The 21017-nt window shown below is 52.2% G+C and overlaps 1 protein-coding gene across 1 annotated transcript in view; it reads left to right on the forward strand.

The window, feature by feature from the left end:
* Positions 1–277: 277 nt before the first annotated feature.
* The window catches only part of PACSIN1 (protein kinase C and casein kinase substrate in neurons 1), a 56982-nt gene continuing 36242 nt past the window's right edge, over positions 278–21017 (forward strand). Inside the window, exon 1 of the mRNA XM_060615243.3 lies at positions 278–461. The gene's annotated coding sequence lies outside the window, so the exon portion shown is untranslated. The remainder of the gene's footprint in view (positions 462–21017) is intronic.

The raw sequence follows: 21017 nt of genomic DNA on the forward strand, positions 1-21017 counted from the left end.
ACTCCCCCGGCTCCGGAGAGCCGTTGCAGGGGGGCTGGGGGGGTGGGGACGAGGGGCCGGCGGGCGCCAGCCGGGAGCAGCCCCTGGAGGCGGGCGCCGGCCGGGGACCTGGGGGAGCAGGTCCCCCCTCCGCGGGCGCCAGCTAAGCCGGGAGCTGCCTCCTCGGCACCTGCGCAGGCACCGCGCCGCCCTGCGCCGAGCTGCCATTGGCTCGCTAAAAATGCCTCTCTAATCTGCGCCCATCTGTGCACGCCTCCTCCTTCCTCCCCCCGCCTCCTCGGCTCTGACCTTCCTCCTTCCCGCAGCCCCGGCGCGGTCCGGAGAGACGCGGTGGCGGCGGCGGCGGCGGCGGCGGCGCAGCCTCCTCTTCCCCCGGGAAGTCGTCCGGGCTTGAGGCCGGCCCCAGACGCCCCGCTCTGCCCCGTGGCGCCGCCGATGGTGCCGGGCCCTCCTGCCCCCAGGTAGGGGGTCTGGCCCTGGGTGAGAGGGTGCGGAGGGAGGAGTCCAGTTAGGGATGCGGGTCTGCGGTGGGCGCAGAGGCTGATACCTCGGGGATTGGGCACTGGAGAGAGGTGGGCGCGCGCCGGGGCTGCCTTGCAGGCACCGGGGCTCGCGGGCATCACCCAGGCAATGCCAGGATGCCCCTGCGCCCGGCCCCTTGGGAAAGGCAGCTAGCAGCGGAGGCCTTTACCCTGGGGAAAACGCAGGAAATAGGTTCCTGGGGAAGCTGGGACCCAGGCCCGGGGGTTCCGAGTCTCTGGCCTGGGGCGGTGTGGTCCCAGCAGGGCGGGTGGGCTTGTGCCAGCTTGGTGCGTAAGCTATTTATGGATCAGAGTGGGCTGGGAGAAACACAGCAGTTGATGCGCCCTATGCCATGTCTGGTTTACAATTAAAGACATTTTCTTCTGTCTGTCTACCCCTTCCCTCATAGCTGGGATGGAAGTGGGGAGGAGAGAAGGAGGTGATGCTAAGTAGCCTGCAAATAAGCAGAAGCCATGGTCTTTCTGACACTGCTCTCCTCCCTATCCCCCAGGCCACTTGCTGCCGGTTGGAACCCTCTTCCTCTTATTTTTTGCCTTAGGAGGGCAGGAAAAGATTAAAGAGTCATCAGGGTGTGAGGGGCACAGTGGCAAACCCCAGAGCTTGGCCAGACCCAGCTTCAAGCCCCGGCTGCCCCCTACCCCCACAGCCCAGCTCTGCACCCCACGTGCAGTGACACATGTGGCCGCTTTTCTCTGGGCACAACCATAAATAACCTACATTGCCCTGGCTCTGGCACAGCCGGGGTGCAAACAGAACCGTCAATGATTCTGGAAGTTCTATGCCTTCCAAAGGCCCACCTGACCTTCCCATCACATGCAAATCACTACTCACAAACCACCCCCTCCAGGAAGCTTCGTGATACCCCAGGTGAGATCCTTGCCTCCTGCCCTGCATTCTTCAACCTAGTCTGCCTTGTGGTTTAGTTATTTATGTCTTGTCTGTCGCCCTCTGGACCAGAGGTGCCTTCAGGGTAGGAATCTGTTCCATTCACTTCTGCCATTGACCCTGAACCTGACCAGAGCCTGGCACCAAGTAAATGTTTGTAGAATGAGTGAATGAATGAATGTGGACTATGGGAAATAGCTGGCAACCTGAAGCTGGGGAGTGAGCCTCCTCTGGGGCTTTCCTTCCATCCCCCAGGACTAAGAGCCACCAAAATCAGACAGTCCCATGTAGGCCCTTTCTGGTCCTGCGGCTGATGGATAGTGATGACATTTGGAGATAAACGTCACAGTCCCGATGGCTTCAGAGGGTCTTTTTGGGCCCCTGGTTTGAGTGCCCTGGTCTAATCTAGGCTTGGTAGAAGGCCTGGTGGAAGTCTGGCTTCCCTCAGGCCCCTGGGTTGGCATTTTCTTCCTGGGATGCTCAGCTCAGACCAGGGGTCTCTGTCTCTGTCTCTGTCTCAGCCTTTGGGAAAGTTCTGGTCAGCTTGGTCAGCTTCAGGGAGTTTGGGAAGTCCCAAGCCAGGCCATCTTCAGCTTCTGGGGTCCTCGTGGCGAGCTCAGAGAAAATCTCCTGATTCCATCATGTGGAGGAGGAAACCCAGGCCAGAAGAAGAGGCCAGGGGTTCTGAGGTCTATGACGGATATGGACATGTGTAGAGTTTCTTTCTGGCCCTTGTTGCTCCTTTGACAGCCAAGACATCTGCAAGATGTTCTTGTCCTGGCCTTACAGAGGGGGAGACTGAGGCCCAGAGAAGGTCAGCAGCAGAGCCAGGGATGGCACTCAGTTCCTGGCTCCAAGTCCAGTGCTCTCTCCACTGGGCTCCAGGGAGCTGGGGTGAGGGCCCAGACGCAGGTCCGAGAGTGATTGTTCTAGAACCCCAAGGCTCCCCCTCCCTGGCTGTCTTGGCTCCTAGTAATGGAGAGGGTAAGGAAGCATGGAGGGGTGCTTCAGGGGTAGGGAGAGGCGAGGGGGGGATGTGTTAGTGCCTGGAAGGGGTTGGCCCTGGGGGGGGCGGGTCTCGAGAAGAGGGTGCAGTAATAACAGTAGAAACTACCAGCACACAGCATTCGTCATGTGCCAGGTCCTATTCCAACTATTAACTCATTCAATCCTCACAAAAGCCCAATGAAGTAGGGACGCTATTATCCCCATTTTACAAAAGGGGAGACTGAGGCACAGAGAAGTGATCTGTCCAAGGTCACACAGTCTGAAAGTGGAGGAGCTCGGATTTGAACTTTGGCTCCAGAGTCCATGCTCTTAACCTGTATTCTCTACTGCAAGAGCAAGAGGGCTGTGAAGCTGGCTGCTGGGGGCTTGCTGTCTCCATGGAGATGCAGGTTTCAGGTCCTCAGTGGCTAAAGTTCAGGCGCTGTGGGTGGGAGGTGCAAGATTAAGTGTGACTGGGGGTTGCGGCTGCTGAGAATACTAACCAATCTCAAGCAGCAGGAGGGTCACCTTTGTAGGATGCACAGCTGACCCTGCTCTGCGTCCTTCAATGGCTCTCCATTGTCCTGAGGACAAAGGGCAATCTCCTAAAACTGGCACTGTTGCCCTCCCCAAGCCTGTTTCCTCTTTCTTTTCACCCTCCCTCTGCCCTCCAGCTGCTCTGAACTGCTCTCAGTTCCTCAAATAAGTCATGCTTCTCTCACCTGCAGGCCTGTGCACAGGCTGTTCCCCCCTCCCCCCCTCCCCCCACTAGAACACTCTCCCTCCTCTTCCCTACACATTTCTTCTCACCCTGGGGTGGCTGAGACTTCTGTTCCTCCCAGAAGTTTCTCTACCTGGGCCTGCTGCTCAGCGCCCCCCTCCCCCATAGCACCCTCTGGGGCATTTGGTTGTTGCCCCGCCTTCTCCCACCCCAAAGGCCGTGAAGTCCAAGGGCAGGGTCTGTGTCCTGTTCCCAGTGTCCCCAGTGCCTGGCACCAGATAGCCCTAGCTCCCTTAGGGAATGAGTGAATGTGGCCCCTCATGTCACCAACCTCGGGACACATACAGCATTTTTCTTCTCCCCCACAGGAGTTGAGGAAACCACTCATAAATTTGCATATAGCCCCACAGCAGGGATAAGCTGGTGGTAGAAAGCCTTCACTGGAGAGGTGAAAGGGCCTGTGGACCTGGTGGGACAGGGGAGAGCACTTGGGGTGGGGGAGTTCACCCATTTGGGGGAAGCCTCCCCCCGGGAAACAGGATGAGGGGGCAGGTTGGGGGGTGGTGGGGAAGGAGTGGGTGTGCCAGGTGGAGGAGGGGTCCTTGGTTTGGTTTTACATTTTTCTTAAATTTAAAAAAAAAAAAGCTTTTATTTTCTTATTCCCAAAATAATATGTGTTTATTGTGGAAAATGTAGAACGTACTGGAAAGCCAAGCAAACTCCATTAGCCAGCATCAGACCCACCTGATGTAGGCACTTTGTGGTTGGTTTCCAGCCAGGGGGGCAGCAGACTGGGGCAGGGGTGGGGGGAGATGGGGACTGAGGACAGGCCGGGTAGAAAGTGAGGGGAATCAGTGTGTAGGTGGCGGGGGGGGGGGGGGGGGTTCTGAGCCTTGCCCGTAGACACCAGGGAAGGAAGCAGGCAGGATGGGGTGGAGGGAGAAGCGGAGCTCCGATGCAGGCGGCCACAGACAACCTCAGGGACCCACCATGAACTCTGGAGCTAGAGCAGCCCTTTCGAGCAGAACTTGACCGTCAGGCAGCTAGACCTCAGCACCCATCAGGCTCTGGGTGGGGCCCTGGGCTTGCCCTTAGGCAGGTGGTTCTGCAGCAGCAGCAGCAGCAGCAGCAGCAGCAGCAAAGAGGGGCTGCTAGCCAAGGGTCACGTGCTGGCATCACCGCCCCCCCTCCCCCTCCCCGGCAGCTGGGACCAGAGACAGAGTTTACCACCAGAAAGGATGGGGGGGGAAGGAATCTACAAGGGGAGAAGACCAGCAGGAACCTGGCTCTGAGGGGGTGGGACTCCAACGCCAAGGAGGTTGGTGGGGCCATCTGGCTGGGGGGGGAGGGAGAGGTGGGGAGTATGCCTGTGGGCGTGGTGGAGGGGTGCCTCCCTAGACCTCTTGGGTGACAGGGCCAGTGGGCTGCCTGATGGCTGGGAGGGCAGAGGAGGCCTCAGGTACTCTTTAAAAGTCACTTGATACTGGGGCGCTTGGGTGGCTCAGTCAGTTTGCTGCAACTCTTGATTTCAGCTGAGGTCATGATCTCACAGTTCATGAGATCGAGCCCCCTGCCGGGCTCTGCGCTGACAGGGTCCTGCTTGGGATTCCCTCTCTCTCTGCCTCTCCCCTGCTGTCCCCAAGTAAATAAATAAACATTAAAAAAATAAAATAAATAAAGTTTAAAAATCACTTCATGTTAAAATGCTGGGGCAGGGGGTGCTGCAGTAGGCTTACTGGATAAAGTAAATCCAGGATGCCCAGTTACATTTGACCTTCAGAGAAACCACAAATTTGTTTAGTACAAGCGTGCCCTAAATATTGTGTGGAATGCACTTGCACTAGGAATTTTATTTGTTGTTTATCTGGAAGTCAAATTTAAGTAGGTGTCCTGCATTTTTAGTTGCTACATCTGACTACCCTACACAGGGAATGGAGAGGGGTAAAGAGAACGAGAGGTGAAGTGTGGGGGGGTCCTAATTTTCTCTTCTTTTGTACTGTGGAAGGGCTCAATCGCTACTTGTTTGAAGCTGACAGTTAAAAGGAAATTAAAGTATCCCTCTTTTCGAAATCAACGAGACGGTTTCGAATTTTGTGCCCGTAAACTGTTTGTTTACTGCCGAGAGAATAACTCCTCATTTGTGGAGTTTGGTTCTCTGGTGCCGCTCAGAAACACGGGCCGTGCTCTCATTTATTCAGGAGGCACAAAAGGAGATTCGATGGTCAAGGGTGGCGTCACTATAATAATGTTAATGCATTCGAGAAATCAAAGTCCTCATCATAATAAAGCTCTTAGGTGGCAGAGAGTGTGGGAAACCAGAAGTCTCATCTCAGCCGGGGAGAATAGGTGGGCCATAGTAATCAAAGCTTTGATCTGGCAGTTTCTCCCCCAGGTGCCCTCGTAGTGGGGTGCAAAGACAGCTGGGTGGAGACGGTCAGTGTGGCAGAGGCACATCAGGAGGGCCGGTGGTGTAGTTAGGACCTCTCTGGCCCGTGTAATTTTAGGCAGCTGTTCAGTTCCTCCATTTGGTCAGTGAGTCTCCACTGAGTGTCTCCTGTGTGCCAGCCACTGTTTTAGAGGCTTGGAGATGCGGACCAGAAAGAACAGATGGTCAGCAGGTATGGCAGGTTGAGGCAAGTGACTTTGTAGAATAGCATATTTAGTATGAGTCCGTTAAAAAAATATATACATGTGTACCTCTGTGTCCACACTGCACAGAAATGTCTGGAAGGCTGTGTACCCCGTCGTTATCGGAGCTTACCTCTGGGGGCAGGTATTAGGAGGCTCAGTGCCAAGCAAGATGGGGAATGTTTCCTTTTCGTTTCAGCCATGCCGTGCTGTTTGCCTTTTCTGACAACAAATGTCATTACTCATAAAAACATAATTAAAATTATACTTGATGATATCTGGGGTTTTTCTTAGAAATCTTAAAAAATGAGCGTTTAAATTGCTTTCCCCTTAGTTTGACGGCGTTTGAGTCGGATGCTGCCACTTGGGTTTAAATTTTTGTTTGTGGCTGGTTTTGAACTGGGCCCCTCATGGGACCAGTTTCTCCTGGCCTCCTGGGACCCCTCTTTCTCCTTTCCTTCCTTGCCTTCCTGGGGTGGATGCAACCTGGTGGGATGGGCAAGGGGCTAAGGGAAGTCTGGGTGTCAGGAAGGCAGAAGCATTGCAGAAGCCAAGTCTCCATGAAAGTGGTGTTGGGCACCCACCGTGTGCGTGGTACTGAGGTCTCCTGTGAGGGAGACGAAGGAGGGAGGCAGGCCCTGGACAGCAGTGCCAGGGGGCCCAAGGGGGCCTGAGGTCCACTGACATGTGCCAGGCACTATTTTCTTAATCGTATTTTTTAACTCATTTAGTTTCCTTACAAGGTTATACCCATTTTACAGATGTGGAAACTGAAGTTAAGTGACTTGCCTGAGGTCACACTGCGAGTAAGCGGCTGAGGCAGGATTCACACCCATGCGGTCTGGATCTAGAGGCTCTGCTCTTGACCTCTATGCCATGGCACCTGTCGTTAGGGAGTGAAGAAGAGGCATGCTCCCGAAGACCATGGAAGGTCTTCTGCGGGAGGCAGATCCGGAAGGAAAACGATGGTAGAGGTGGAAGGTGCCTTCCAGGCAAAGTGACAGCAGGGACAAAGGTGCATAGGCTGCAGAGGTGGGTTGTAGGGGGCTCTGGGGAGGAAATCAGTGTAGGAACCTGAGGGAGGAAGTGGGAAATGAGGCTGGTGGGGAATATGCCAAATATCTGAAGCCATTGGCCTCATTGGACTTTCTGGGACAGGTGGCCCAGAGCCCCTCAGCTCCCTTCTGTCCCACCCGGGCCCTCCCAGGGCCACCCACCCTGCCCTTGGCCTGCCTCAGTCCAACCTTGACCAACCACTGGAGAAGAGAGACAGCTGAGGGAGGGCAGGAGCATGGGCTGGGGGCAGGGGCGGGGGGGGGGGTGGGCGACAGGGTGAGGTCCTGGCCCTTATACTGACTCATGCAGGGGCCTTGGGCCATTCAACACCTTGCCTTGGGACTCAGTTTCCTCTTCTGTTCTTTACATTTTGAACTTTTTATTATGGGAAAATATAAGCATTTACAAAAGTAGAGAGAATAGTATCCCGAACCACCATGTACCCGTTGCTCAGCTATGACTCCTATCAATTCATGGCCAGTCTTGTTTCATTTCTGCCCCCTATTCTCCTTTTCCCCTAGTGATTTAAACTGGGTGGGATCACTCCAAGGCATCAGTTCATTATAAATATACCAAGATTATCTCTATGTGATAAAGACTTTTCTCAACATAAGCACAGTACCATTATTATACCTAAGAAGAAACTTTCCTTTCCTTTATATTGTCACATATCCATTGAGTATTCATGTTCCCAGTTATTGCAGACCTTTCTTTCTTTCTTCCTTCCTTCCTTCCTTCCTTCCTTTCTTCCTTTCTTTCTTTCCTCCTTTCTTTTTCTTTCTTTCTTTCTTTCTTTCTTCCTTTTTCTTTCTTTCTTTCTTTCTTTCTTTCTTTTTTTCTTTCTTTCTTTCTTTCTTTCTTTCCCTTCCTTCCTTCCTTTCTTCCTTTCTTTCTTTCTTTCTTTCTTCTTTCTCTTTCTTTCTTTCTTCCTCTTTCTTTCTTTCTTTCTTTCCCTTCCTTCCTTCCTTTCTTTCTTTCTTCTTTCTCTTTCTTTCTTTCTTTCTTTCTTTCCCTTCCTTCCTTTCTTTCTTTCCTTCTTCCTTTCTCTTTCTTTCTTTCTTTCTTTCTTTCTTTCTTTCTTTCTTTCTTTCCCTTCCTTCCTTCCTTTCTTTCTTCTCTTTCTTTCTTTCTTTCTTTCTTTTTCTTTTTATGGCTTATTTGACTCAAGATCCAAATAAGATTTACATATTGTTATTGGTTGATGTGTTAGTCTCTTTTTTTCCCTTTTAAAAAATGTTTATTTATTGTTTAGAGAGAGAGTTTGGGAGGGGCAGAGAGAGAACGAGAGAGAGAGAATCTCAAGCAGGTTCTGCACTGTGAGCACAGAGCCCAATGTAGGGCTCAAACTCATGAACCGTGAGATCATGACCTGAGCCGAAATCAAGAGTCAGATGTTTGGCCAGCTGGGCCATCCAGGCACCCCTGTCTCAGTCTCTTTTAGTCCATAGGTTCCCTCTCCATCTTTTCCTCCATCCTTGGCAATTTATCTGTAGGAGAAACCAGGTTATTTGTCCCCTGGAATTTCCCGCAGCCGGATTTTGTTGGTTGTATATCCGTGGTGTGGATTAACATGTTCCTCTGTCCCCTCTGTAAATTGGGTAGTTGGATTTATCTGTCTTCTGACTCCCCTTCATGCTCTGTTCAGTAAGCCCTCCTGACTCTACCTTCATGACGCACAGAGTTTGACCACTTCTCACCATGTTGTCCATTGCCGCCCTCCCTTCTGAACCGCCACTGTGGCTTTCCCGGATTATTGCAGCAGCCTCTGCCTGGTCTCCCTTGCCTCTCTCCTTGCCCTAGCAGCCAAAGAGACCCTTTCAAAACCTCAGTCAGATCATGTCCCTGCTCTGCTCAAAACTTCAATGACTCCCTCTTATTTGGAATAAAACCCAAAGTCCTATAAAAAGTCCTATAACAGTCTACAAGGCCCTGCATGGCTTGCTGCTCAGTACTGCTGACCTCATCTCATGCCACTCACTCCTACCTCACTGGGCTCCCTGCCGGTTTTGGATGTATCAGATATCCTCCTGCCTCAGGGCCTTTGCACTGCTGTTCCCTGTGCCTGGCTGCAGAGGTCAGCATGGCTTCTGATGTTTCACATCTCTGCCCTTGTCACCTCCTCAGAGAGGCCTTCCCAGAGCATCTCACCTAAAGTAGCTGCCATTGTTCTCCACCCTCTGCCCCCTGCTTTAGTTTCCTTCATAGCACTTACCCATCCCTGATGTTACAATGTTGTTGGTTTCCTGTCTGTCTCCCCTGCCTCCCTGGGAGCTCATGAGGGCAGGGCAGCATGACTGCCCGCAGAGTAGACCTCTTCTTCCCCTTACATGATTCTTGGTCAGCTCCTCTCTTTTCAGCATTTCCTGGAAAATAAAAGAATGCTTCAGAGTTTACAAAATACTTCCTGTCCTAGGTCAGATGCGGGAAGCATAGGGAAGCATAATCGGAGACAGGGATTCCTGGGCAAGTGATTTATTGCAGGCAGCTCACAGAAGGGCGGGAGGGAGCCTGCAGAGTGCTCGAGAGGGGTGCAGCAAGTGCCAGGGGTGGGGTCGTCCTGCCTTGAGGCAAGCAAGGAGCCAGGCCACTGTGTACCCCCTTCCCGGGCAGTCATTGGCTGGTCCCCGGGGGAGGGCATGACCTCTTGGGCATCTCGGGTGAGGAGGCGGCTCACCCAGAAGCCCCGGCAACTCCCCGAAGGGGGACAGAGGTCTAGGGCATCGTGCACACCTCCTCTGTTTTCATACCCATTTGCTGCTCCCAGTCCAGCCATCAGCTGTGAGGGAGAGATCTATTAGTGACCATTATTCCTGTTTGATAGATGAGGAAGTCGAGGTCCTGGGGTGGGATCGTGGAATGACTTGCCTGGGGTGGCACAGCCAAGAAGGGACAGACCTGGGATTGGAGCTCAGATTGTTCCAGGGGACCCTCTGACTGGCTGGTTAACGTCTTAGTGGCTGCTGGTTCCTAGTTGTCCTCTCACACTTTCGTTCAGCGAGCAGGTATCCAGTGCCGTGTGCCCTACTGAGCCGGCTGCTGGCCATTCAGTGACGAGAACCCCCTCTCCTGTTGTCCGCACCCTGCTGACCCCCGAGGAGCCCTGAGCCCCAGCCTCTGCAATGACAACATGGACAACACGCGGTGCCCGTTGAGCACTTCCTGTGTGCTGGGCACTGTGCTAGGCTCTTCGTGTGCATTCACACACCGCAGGGTCACAGCACCCATTTCAGATGGGCAAGCTGAGGCTGCAGAGGGGCCTCAGGCTTCGGGCCAGGGTCCCTAGTGAATGCGTGATAGAGCTGGGACTCCAACAGGGTCTGAACGTGACTCTCACTCCCACCTCCCCTCCCCCAGCTCCACCCAGAGCGGGATATCTGGTGTCACCTCTATCAGGAGCTCCATCGGACACCAGGCTGTTCCCCTTGCCTGCTCCCCAAGTGTTGGGTGACCAGCTGCCATCTCACCTGCCCCACTTGGCCGGGCCCCAGACGGGCACTTCTGATGGGAGGTCTCCCCGACCCTACAGGGCCTAGGGTTCCTGCATCTGCCCTGCATTGCCTCCCAGCCCCTTTGTCACCGTCCCGACTGGCTGGGTGGGCCCTTGGGCCAGTCCCAGCTGGCCTGGGCATTGGGGGCCCCTCCCCCTCATACCAGCTGGCCTGGTAAGCTGCAAAGCTGGCTTGGCCTGGGTGCCCCTGGACAGGACTGGGGGTGGGGCGACAAATCACAGCAGGCTTCTTTACGCCTTACCACCGCCCCACACAGGGTCAAGGCGAGCCCAATAGGGAGAAACTGAGTCAATGCCTGAGGGATGTTAAGGGTGGAGAGCCCCCCACGCTGCCTTGGTGATGCGGGTCTGTGAGGCAGTAGGATGGGGGTGGGTGCCCCAACCTGCCTCAGCTCCAGATCCTTGAGACCCCTGCTCCTCCTAGGACCCTTTCTCTACCCCATCCCCAAGCCGCTCTGAAACATTGTTCAGCTGAGCTGGGCACTGGAGGCCAGGTTCTGTCTCAAGCCTCACGCCTAGAGGCTCCCTCCCGGGGCTGCGCCAAGGAGAGGCCTGTGGCCCCCTTGGCAGAGCTCCAGGCATATTTGCGCAAATTCTGGACATGAAATAGCATGCAAAGCACATGCAAATTAGCCTGTCACCCAGTTGGTGTAGCCAGTGGAGCCGTTTCTCTGCTCCCAGCCTGGCCTGCATGGCTGGAGAGCTATGGTCTGCAGGCAGGTGAGGTGCCCCCCACAGCAGCTGGAGGGGTGCAGGGGAGGTGAGAGCCCCCAGAGCCGTGGCCACCCCACCTTTACTGCAAGTTAACGTCTGATTTCTGTCACATTTTCCTCCTCACCAGATGGTGATTTTCTAATTTGATCATTTTGTTTGCATAAGCTAGACTTCTGTAAAGAACTTTGCCTCTTCGTTTATTTCGTTCTTCTGAAATATAGTGTGTTTAGCAGGATAAAGGCTTGATTCTTTCCCTTTGTTGATCAGTTATAAAGTCAACGAGTTCGTGTTCTGGCAACCTCCAAAGGAGACCAGTGAGTATTTTTCCCATTTTAAAATATAAAAGTGTATAAAATAGGTTATACATTTTAACAGATCAATACAAAGCCGGGGCGCCTGGGTGGCTCAGTTGGTTGAGTGTTTGACTTCGGCTCAGGTCATGATCTCATGGTTCGTGGGTTCGAGCCCCGCGTCGGGCTCTGTGCTGACAGCTCAGAACCTGGAGCCTGCTTCAGATTCTGTGTCTCCCTCTCTCTCTGCTCCTCCCCTACTCACACGCTGTCTCTCTCTCTCAAAAATAAATAAAGATTAAAAAAAAAATTTAATACAAAGCCAACATCCTTGTCACTACCATGTAGGTCAAAAAAAATTGCTATAGTTCTAAGAGACCCCCCCTCGCACCCTTGTCCCCCACTGGGCCCCTCTCCCAGAGGGACCACCGTTCTAAATAGTTAGTGTTACTAGCTGCTTGGTTTTTGTTTTTACCATGTAAGTATGCATCCAAAACCAAATAGTGATGTCTCTCTTTGAATTTTAATTAACGGAGGGGCATCTGGATGGCTCAGTTGGTTAAGTGTTCAACTCTTGATTTTCGCTCAGGTCATGGTCTCACGGTTCGTGAGTTCAAGCCCTGCATCGGGTTATCTGCTGTCAGCGGGAAGCGCACTTTGGATCTTCTGTCTCCCTCTCTCTCTGCCCCTCCCCCACTTGTAGTCTCTCTCAAAAATAAATAAACGTTAAAAAATTAAAAATAACAAAAGTGAATTTTAATTAATGGAACTATTATCCTTTCATGGCTGTTTTTTTTCAATTAGCATTTTCTTTTTACCATGCATCTAGAGTGTTCTTTGTAGTAGTAATTATTTCATTTTTCTTTGTTGTATAGTGTTCCAAATATGTGAACAGACCGTGATTTAATTCTCCAGGCTAGTGTTTACACGCATCCGGGTTGTTTCTGATATGTGGCTATGGTGAAAAATGCCACTCGGAACATTCCTCTTTTTTTTTTTTTTTTCTTTTTTTAATGTTTGTTCACTCTTGAAAAAGAGAGAGAGAGAGAGAGTGCAAGCAGGGAAGGGGCAGAAAGAGAGGAAGACACAGAAAGAGAGCAAGACACAGTCTCAGCATAATGCCTAAGTTGTCCCATCTTTGGCCTGTGGGATGCCTCCGGCATCCTTTTCACACAAAACACACTGTGTTTACAAGTGTCCTTGCTTTCTGCAATGAAGATGTTCTAGTCTCCGCAGAGCTGCAATCAGCCATTTCTTTGAAGAGCTGTGGGGTATAGATATATATTTTTTAAATTGAGATATAATTCTATATCTATACAATTTTATCCCTTTTAAAATGTATAATCCCGTGGCTTTTAGCACATTCACAAAGTTGTGCCATGTCACCACTATCTAATTCCAGAACATTTCCATCACTCCAGAAAGGAACCCCATACCCTCGAGCCAATTACTCCTCAGTTCCCCTCCCTCAAGCTCCTGGCAACCACCAGTCTCCTCCCTGTCCCTATAAACTTAATTTTCCTGGATATCCAGTAAGTGGACTCCTTTGTTGTTTTTTTTTTATATTTTTATTTATGTTTTGAGAGAGCAGAGTATAAGCGGGGGAGGGGCAGAGAGAGAGGGACAGAGGATCCAAAGCAGGCTCTGTGCTGACAGGTTGATAGAGCCCCCAGAGCTCACGAACTGTGAGATCATGACCTGTGCCAAAGTCAGACGCTCAACCAACTGAGCCACCCAGGCGCCCCTGGTAAGTGGACTGCTACAAGACTTTTCTGATTGGCTGCTTTCATGTAGCGTAATGTGGTTCAGGGTCACCCGCGTCATAGTACAGAGCTGCTTCATTCCTTCTTATGACTGAGTAATATTCCATCGCGTGGATACACACGTTTTATTGATAAATTAACGGACTTTAATCCATCAATCCGTTGGTGCGTTAATGGACATTTGAGTTGTAATGGCTTTTGGTTGTAATGGACTTTTGGTTGTAATGAGTAATGCTTCTGTGAGCATTTACGTATAAGTTTTTGTGTGGACATATGCTTTCGTTTTTCTTGGATATATACCCGGGGTCACACGATAAATCGACCTTTAAGTTTCTGAGGAAACTACCAGGCCGTTTCTCAGACTGTGTCGGTTTACGTTTCCACCAGCAGTGTGTGAAAGTTCCAGTTCCTCCTCATCCTCACCAGCGCTTTTTATCATCCGTCTTTTTGGTCATGGCCACCCTAGCGGGTGTGAAGTGGCATCTTATTGAGGTCTCGATGGGCATTTTCCTAATGATTATTGATATTGAGCATCTTTTCATGTGCTCATTGGCCTTTTGTATATCTTCTTTGGGGAGAGGTCTTCTCATATCCTTTCCCATTTTGTCATTGGGTACTTTGTTTTTTCATTGATGAGTTTTAGAGTTCTTGATATATTCTAGATACTAGACACATAGCAGATATATGATTTGCCAACATGTTTTTCCCATTTCTGTGAGTTGTCTTTTCTCTGCTGGTCCATTTAATGAGGAATGGCCATTAGAGTCTCAGTCTGGGTGTTAGAGGCTTTATGCTTTATGAATTCTAGAAACCCACCAAAGAACCCACCCATAGCCTCAGAAGCTTTGGGCAGTAGGGCCTTGGGCTATAAGGACCAGCCTTGCCCGATCCCTTCATTTCTCAGGGATACTGAGAGGCAGAGAGGGGAGGTGGCTGCCTGGGGGCCCCCAGCTGCTGTGCGGCTGTGGGGCACCAGAGTCAGGTCCCCAGTTTAGTTCCTATTACTGCTCTTGGAGTCCCTGCCCGGCCACATCCCCCAAACCTCCCAGCCTCAAGCATTCCCTTTACTTCAGTGCCCCCCAGCTCTGCTTTATTGCTCTCAGCCTCTCTTCCTTCCAGGAGAAGCTTGTCCTCCTGGGATGAGTTCCTGTGGCCCCAGGGGGTGGATGGTTGCATTGCACAATGCATTGGATGCATTGTCAATGGTCAAATTTGGGAAAAACCAGGTACACCCGAGGTAAAGAGTCTCCTTTACGCAGGACTCATCCGTGCCTTTAACCTACTATTTTTTTTTTTTAATGTTTGTTTATTTTTGAAGGAGAGAGAGACAGAGTGTGGATGGGGGAAGGGCAGAGACAGAGGGAGACACAGAATCCGAAACAGGCTCCAGGCTCTGAGCTGTCAGCACAGAGCCTAACACAGGGCTGGAACCCACGAACCATGAAATCATGACCTGAGCCAAAGTCAGATGCTTAACTGGCTGAGCCACCCAGCTGCCCCAACCTATTGTTTATTTTGAATGACACTTGTCAAAACTTAGAAGTAACCAAGATGTCCTATAAGAGGTGAATGTGGAAATAAGCTGATATGCCCAGACAATGGAATACTAATCAGGACTGAAAAGAAGTGAGCTATCAAGCCCATGAAAGGCATGGAGGAACCTGAAAGACATTAATAAGTGAGAGAAGCCAGTCAGAAAAGGCTACATACTTTAGGACTCCAATTATATGACATTCTGGAAAAGGCAGAGCTCACAGAGACCATTAAAAGACCATGATTGGTTGCCAAGGCTTTGGGGAAAGGGAGGGAGGGTGAGAGGGGTGGATGGGTGAATGAATAGGTGACTTTCAGGGCAATGAAACGATTCTGTAGTGGTGGGCACATGTCATTATACGTTTGTCAACATCTCTAGAATGTACAATGCCAAGCGTGAATGCTCGTGTAATCTATGGACCATGCTTGGTATTGATGTGTCAGTGTTGGTCCATTGATTTAACAAATGTGGCACATTGATGGGATGTTGATGGCAGGGGAAACTGGAGGCAGGGGTAAGTGGGGTATGTGGGAATCCTCTGTATTTTCTACTCAGTTTTGCTGTGAACCTAAAACTGTTCTAAAAAGAAAGTCTGTTAATTAAGAAAGTAACATCGGGGAGTGATGAGTGTTACAAAGGAAAAATAAAACGGAAGTAAGGGACCAGGGAGTGACAGGGCTGGGCTGGCTGTTTTAGATGGGTTGGAGGTCAGAGACATGAATTAGAGGCCTGCCAAGGCAGGGAACTGGGCCTGTGGACACACCAGGGGAAGAGCATCCCAGCACGGGGGAGTGGCACATTCAAAGGCCCTGGGGCAGGAAAGAGCCTGATGTGTGTGAGGGACACAGAAAAGACAAAGTGCCTGGAGGGGAGAAGGGGCCGGGGGAGTGGCCGGGGGTGAGGGTCAGCAAACAGGTTGGGGTCCTGCATGTTCCACCTGCAGGCGGGGCAAGCCCTGGGATCTTTCTCAGGGAGACGGCGAGTCACTGGAGGGCTTCAGCAGGGGTGTGACATGTCAAAGTTATATTTGTGATTTAAAAGGAGAAGCATCTGGCAAACAGATGGTAGGGAGCAGAGGTGGAAGGGGGACCTGTAAGGGGGCCACACGGTCCTGCAGGCAAGAGGTGATGGTGCTGACACACCGTCTGTGGCAGAGGGGGCTCTGAGTAGCTGGGTTCTACATATGTTTTGAAGGGAGAGGCAGTGGGATGTGGGGGTGAGACGAGGAGAGGAATCTACATCGTTGGTTTGAGCATTTGGGCGAACAGTGGTGTCATTTTCTGGGATGGAGATGGCCAGGCTTGGAGCTGGTCCCAGAGCAATCAATAGTTCCATTGGGGTGGTGCCTGTGGCTCAGGCCGCTGAGTGTCTGACTCTTGATTTTGGCTCAGGTCATGGTCGTAGAGTCCTGGGATCAAGCCCTGCATTGGGCTCCACGCCGAGCATGGAGCCTGCTTGGGATTCTCTCTCTCTCTCTCTCTCTCTCTCTCTCTCTCTCTCTCTCTCTGTGTCTCTCTCTGTCTCTCTCTCTCTCTCTGTCTCTCCCCCTCTGCTACCTTCCCTGCTTGTGCATGCTCTCTCTCTAAAAAAAATTAAAAAAAAAAAAAGAGTTTCATTGGGGACAGGTCAACCTGTTAGATATCCAAATAGGATGTTGAGGAGGTGGCTGGATATATGAGACTGGAGTTCAGTGCCAGAGTTGGGGCTAGAAATATAAGAGGGGGACATTTAAAGCCACGGGCCTGGAAGAGATCACTTGGAGAATGGGTGCACCCAAGGAAGAGAAGAGGCCGCAGGGCTGAGTCCTGGGTGTGAGGGCACATAGAAGTCGGAGAGCCAAGGAAAGATTGAAGTAGGAGTGTGATGTCAGAAGCAGGACGGCCACAGATGTGAGGGCTCATGGGGTGGCAGTCATGTGGCTGTGGGAGGGGGTTTGGGGGGGGGGGCTGGGGCTCTGGCACTGTGGGAGCCAGTGATGGCCAGTGAAGGCCAGAGCCTGACTGGAGGGTTGGGGAAGGAGTGGCAAAGGGGCGTCCAGACGGCCTTCCCAGGAGCGTCCTCCGTGACCCAAAGGAGCAGGCTCACAGGGCAGACATTGAGGATGGTGTGCAGCTCTGGGGGGAACTTTTTTTGTTTTATTGTTTTATTTTTTGTAATTTTTTTTGATGTTGTATTTCTTTTTGAGAGAGAGAGACAGAGCACAAGTGGGGGAGGGATAAAGAGAGAGGGAGACACAGAATCTGAAGCAGGTTCCAGGCTCTGAGCTGTCAGCACAGAGCCCGACGCGGGGCTCGAACCCATGAACCATTGAGATCATGACCTGAGCCGAAGTCGGACGCTCAACTGACTGAGCCACCCAGGTGCCTCCCCCCTTTTTTTTTAAATGAGAGAAACAGCACCTTGTTCCCCCCTTTATGGGAGAGATTCTGTATGGAGGGAAACCCTGAGCCCACGGTAGAGGGGGATCATTGCAGCTGGAGAGCCAGGAGGGCAGGGGCTGGGGCCCGGTGCGAGGGAGGCAGAGCCTGGGCTGGGTGGGGTGGGGGCCGAGCGAGTGCGGGGGTGCTGCCTGAAGACTGCTCGCTCCCATTACCTCCCGACGACAGCACAGGCGTCAGCTGGGAGTGAGGAAGCGGTAGGTGTTATGAAACATTGGTCTCCGTGGCGGTTCTCACAGCTGCTGTGTGAAGTAGGTGCCACCATCCGCGCTTTTGCAGAAAATGAGAAATGAGAACGCGGGCCCAAGGGTGACTTGAGATTTGAGCGGGGCCTGGTGGACTCCAAGGGCCTTCCTCCAGGGGTGGACACCGGGATGTGAGTCTACACCCTGCTCTTCCAGCCTCGTGGCCTGTACGGCCCTTCACCTGCAGCGTGGACAGCAGGGCCCAGACGGGGGAGGTGACCGCCCCAAGGTCATACGGAGTGACACTGGGTGGGAATGCATTTGTCATCCGGCCTCCATATGTTCCCCCTGAACAGGGGGCCATGATGACTGTTTGGGTCCCTGGGACCTATATCTATCTGGACCCTGTATCTAACAGTCCTTGAAAGGCCTGGGTGTTCCTCCTTCTCTACGGCTGCTTAGCCGAATAAATGACTGCGTAAGTCCCTCTGGGGAGGGATTGGTAAAATTAGCACCACATACATTTGGTCTGGGGTTACCGGGCCCGTCCTCCTGGGGACCTGGTCTCTGCTTCCGTCACTTGGATCCGAAACCTTGCTCGGGTCTGGAAATTGGGCAGAGGATCACGACTTCTGTTGATCTTCAGGCCTTGGTTTCTTTTGATTGTATAGAAGGGGCAGCGTCCTTGTTGGCTGCCCGGGCGGCCTGGCCCTGGGGCCACCATGAGCCACTTCCAAAGCTCTCCGGGCCAGACTGTCCCCGCTGCCGCTCGGACCTTGCTGGCGGTTGTGGTGACCGCACCCGCCTCACTGTTGACGACCCCGCACTGCCCCCTGGCCTTTTATCTGGGGATCCTATCATCTCATCGCTGTCGGGGCGCCTAGTCCCGTAACAACAGCTGTAGTCGGGTCTCCAGAGGACACTCAGCCCTGAGCTTGTCAGGCTGCCGGGACCCCTCCCAGCACCGCTTTCCTTATGGCCTTGGCAAAGCGAGGGTCCGTCAGTCCTGCAGGAGGTAGACACCTGGTGGTTTTCTGGCCTGACTGGCGTGTCCACCGAACGTGCCCACTTGCCTCAGGCTTTGGCCGCCTCTTCCGCCCTCTGACACGGCTGCCCCGGCCTTTCTGATTCTCAACACCGTGGCCGTTGCCTTCTCCCCGTAACCCTTATATGTGGGATTCGCTCTCCCTTATCCAGCCCCGTGGCCCACCTCACCCCTTGATCCAGCCCTCAGATGGCACCCCGCGTGCTCTCCTGGCTTCCTCCCGGGCGTGGTGGCTCCGTCCTGCAGCCGGGCTGAGGTGTGCCTTCTCCAGTCACCGGTCTGGTGGCCGGGGCGTTTGGGGGCAGATCTGAGGGGGGATCCGCAGCGTGGTCCTCAGCGTGAAGGCCCTGAGGGCTCACGTCCAAGTCCTGCTGTTTCCCAAGCCAGGCCTGACCTTGGTGCCACAGACTCATCGTGGGCTGAGAATTCAACCTTCTCTGACATTCTGCTCCCCTTATAATTAAGCTGTATCTCTATTCCTCAGCTAGTCCCTCCCCTCCAGCTGCGGGGGAGAATTTATATGCAGCTAAGGAGGCCCTCGGCTTTCACCCTGGGCCTTGAATTAGTGATTACTCGCTCTCAGCTCTTCACTGTCTTTCTCCAGGGCACGAGAGCCCCCAGGAACAGCCGCCCCGTTCCGTGGGCTTTATAATGAATTACTGCTCCCCCAGCCTCTCACACTCCAGAGGTATTGCCCCGGCAGCGTGCTCCCTTCCACTGCCAGCCCGGGAAACTGTGAGCAGCTTCATTGCTGCCAGCTCTCTGCCTGCCCAGCCCTGGTCCTCACTGCCAGCCACCGGTGGGGACCCAGCTCCCCACCCCCGCGTTCAGGGGCTGCTTCCTAGAACCACTGTTGGCACCCACTGGCCAGGTTGGGGTTCTGGGGAAACAGACTAAAATGATCTGTGGACGGTCACTGGGAAGTGTTCTCAGGAACACCCCCTGGTAAGAGGGACGCGGGACTGGGCAGAGAGGGAGAGGCTGAACTCAGGCCTCCCTTGATCCCCGGCAGGGGGGGGGGGGGCGGGGGGGGGGGAGGGCTCTGAGGCTGTGGTGGCATGTCACAGGTGTCCTGCATTCAGGCGAGGGATCCAGGCCTGGTGGCAACCAGTTCGTTATTGGCTGTGAGTGCCTGCTGGGAAGGGTCTGTAGGTGGAGGGCAGTTCTTGGGGAGGGACTGAGAGTTCAGCAATAAATACTCCCCGCAGCAGGGGAGGGGACCTTTGTCCTGAAGCAGGGCTCTGGGCAGGGTAGCACAATTTATTTAGTCTTTCCGCTGTTGATGGACATGGGGTGGTTTGGGGCTAATGTGAGTACCACCCCCATGGGTATTCACGCACGTGTCTTTGGTGGCCGCGTGCGCTCATCACTGTTGCCTGGGTACCCAAAAGTGGAAGCGTTGGTCTGAGGCACGCGATGTGGTGAACTGCGGAGGGCACTGGCAAACAGTTTCCCAAAGTGGCCATTTTCGACCCCCACCAGCTGCATTTGCCAGTTCTGGTTGCTCTGCGTCCTTGCCAACACTTGATATCGTCTGTCCTTTAATTTTAGCCATTGTGGTGGTCCAGGCAGCACGGATTCTTTTTTCTTTTCTAAAGATTGTTTTTTTCATTTTTATTTACTTACTTATTTATTTATTTATTTATGTTATTTTTTAAATAGAGACTAATAGTTTTTTTTTTTTCATATTTATTTATTTTTGAGACAGAGCACAAGCAGGGGAGGGGGCAGAGAGAGGGAGACACAGAATCCGAAGCAGGCTCCAGGCTCTGAGCTGTCAGTACAGAGCCCGATGTGGGGCTCGAACTCATGAAACGCGAGATCATGACCTGAGGCGAAGTCGGACGCTCAACCGACTGAGCCACCCAGGTGCCCCTTTATTTATTTTTTTAATTTACATGCAAGTTAGTTAGCATATAGTGCAACAATGATTTCAGGAGTAGATTCCTTAGTGCCCCTTACCCATTTAGCCCATCCCCCCCTCCCACAACCCCTCTAATAACCCTGTTTGTTCTCCATATTTAAGAGTCTCTTATGTTTTTGTCCCCCTCCCTGTTTTTATATTATTTTTTCTTCCTTTCCCTTATGTTCACCTGTTTTGTACCTTAAATTCCTCATATCAGTGAAGTCATGATATTTGTCTTTCCCTGACTGACTAATTTCACTTAGCATAATACCCTCTAGTTCCATCCACGTAGTTGCAAATGGCAAGATTTCATTCTTTTTGATTGCTGAGTAATACTCCAATATGTATGTGTGTGTATATATATATATATATATATATATATACTTTTTAAAAAAAAAATTTTTTTAACGTTTATTTATTTTTGAGACAGAGAGAGACAGAGCATGAATGCGGGAGGGTCAGAGGGAGGGAGACACAGAATCTGAAACAAGCTCCAGGCTCTGAGCTGTCAGCACAGAGCCCGACGTGGGGCTCGAACTCACGGACCGCGAGATCATGACCTGAGCCGAAGTCGGCCGCTTAACCGACTGAGCCACGCAGGCGCCCCAAATAGATATATACTTATAAACACACCATATCTTCTTTATCCATTCATCCGTTGATGGACATTTGGGCTCTTTCCATACTTTGCCTATTGTTGAAAGTGCTGCTGTAAACATGGGGGTGCATGTGTCCCTTCCAAACAGCACACCTGTATCCCGTGGATAAATGCCTAGTGGTGAAATTGCTGGGTCATAGGGTAGTTCTATTTTTA

This window comes from Panthera onca, chromosome B2, assembly GCF_046562875.1.
Source record: "Panthera onca isolate mPanOnc1 chromosome B2, mPanOnc1 haplotype 2, whole genome shotgun sequence".
NCBI lineage: Eukaryota > Metazoa > Chordata > Mammalia > Carnivora > Felidae > Panthera > Panthera onca.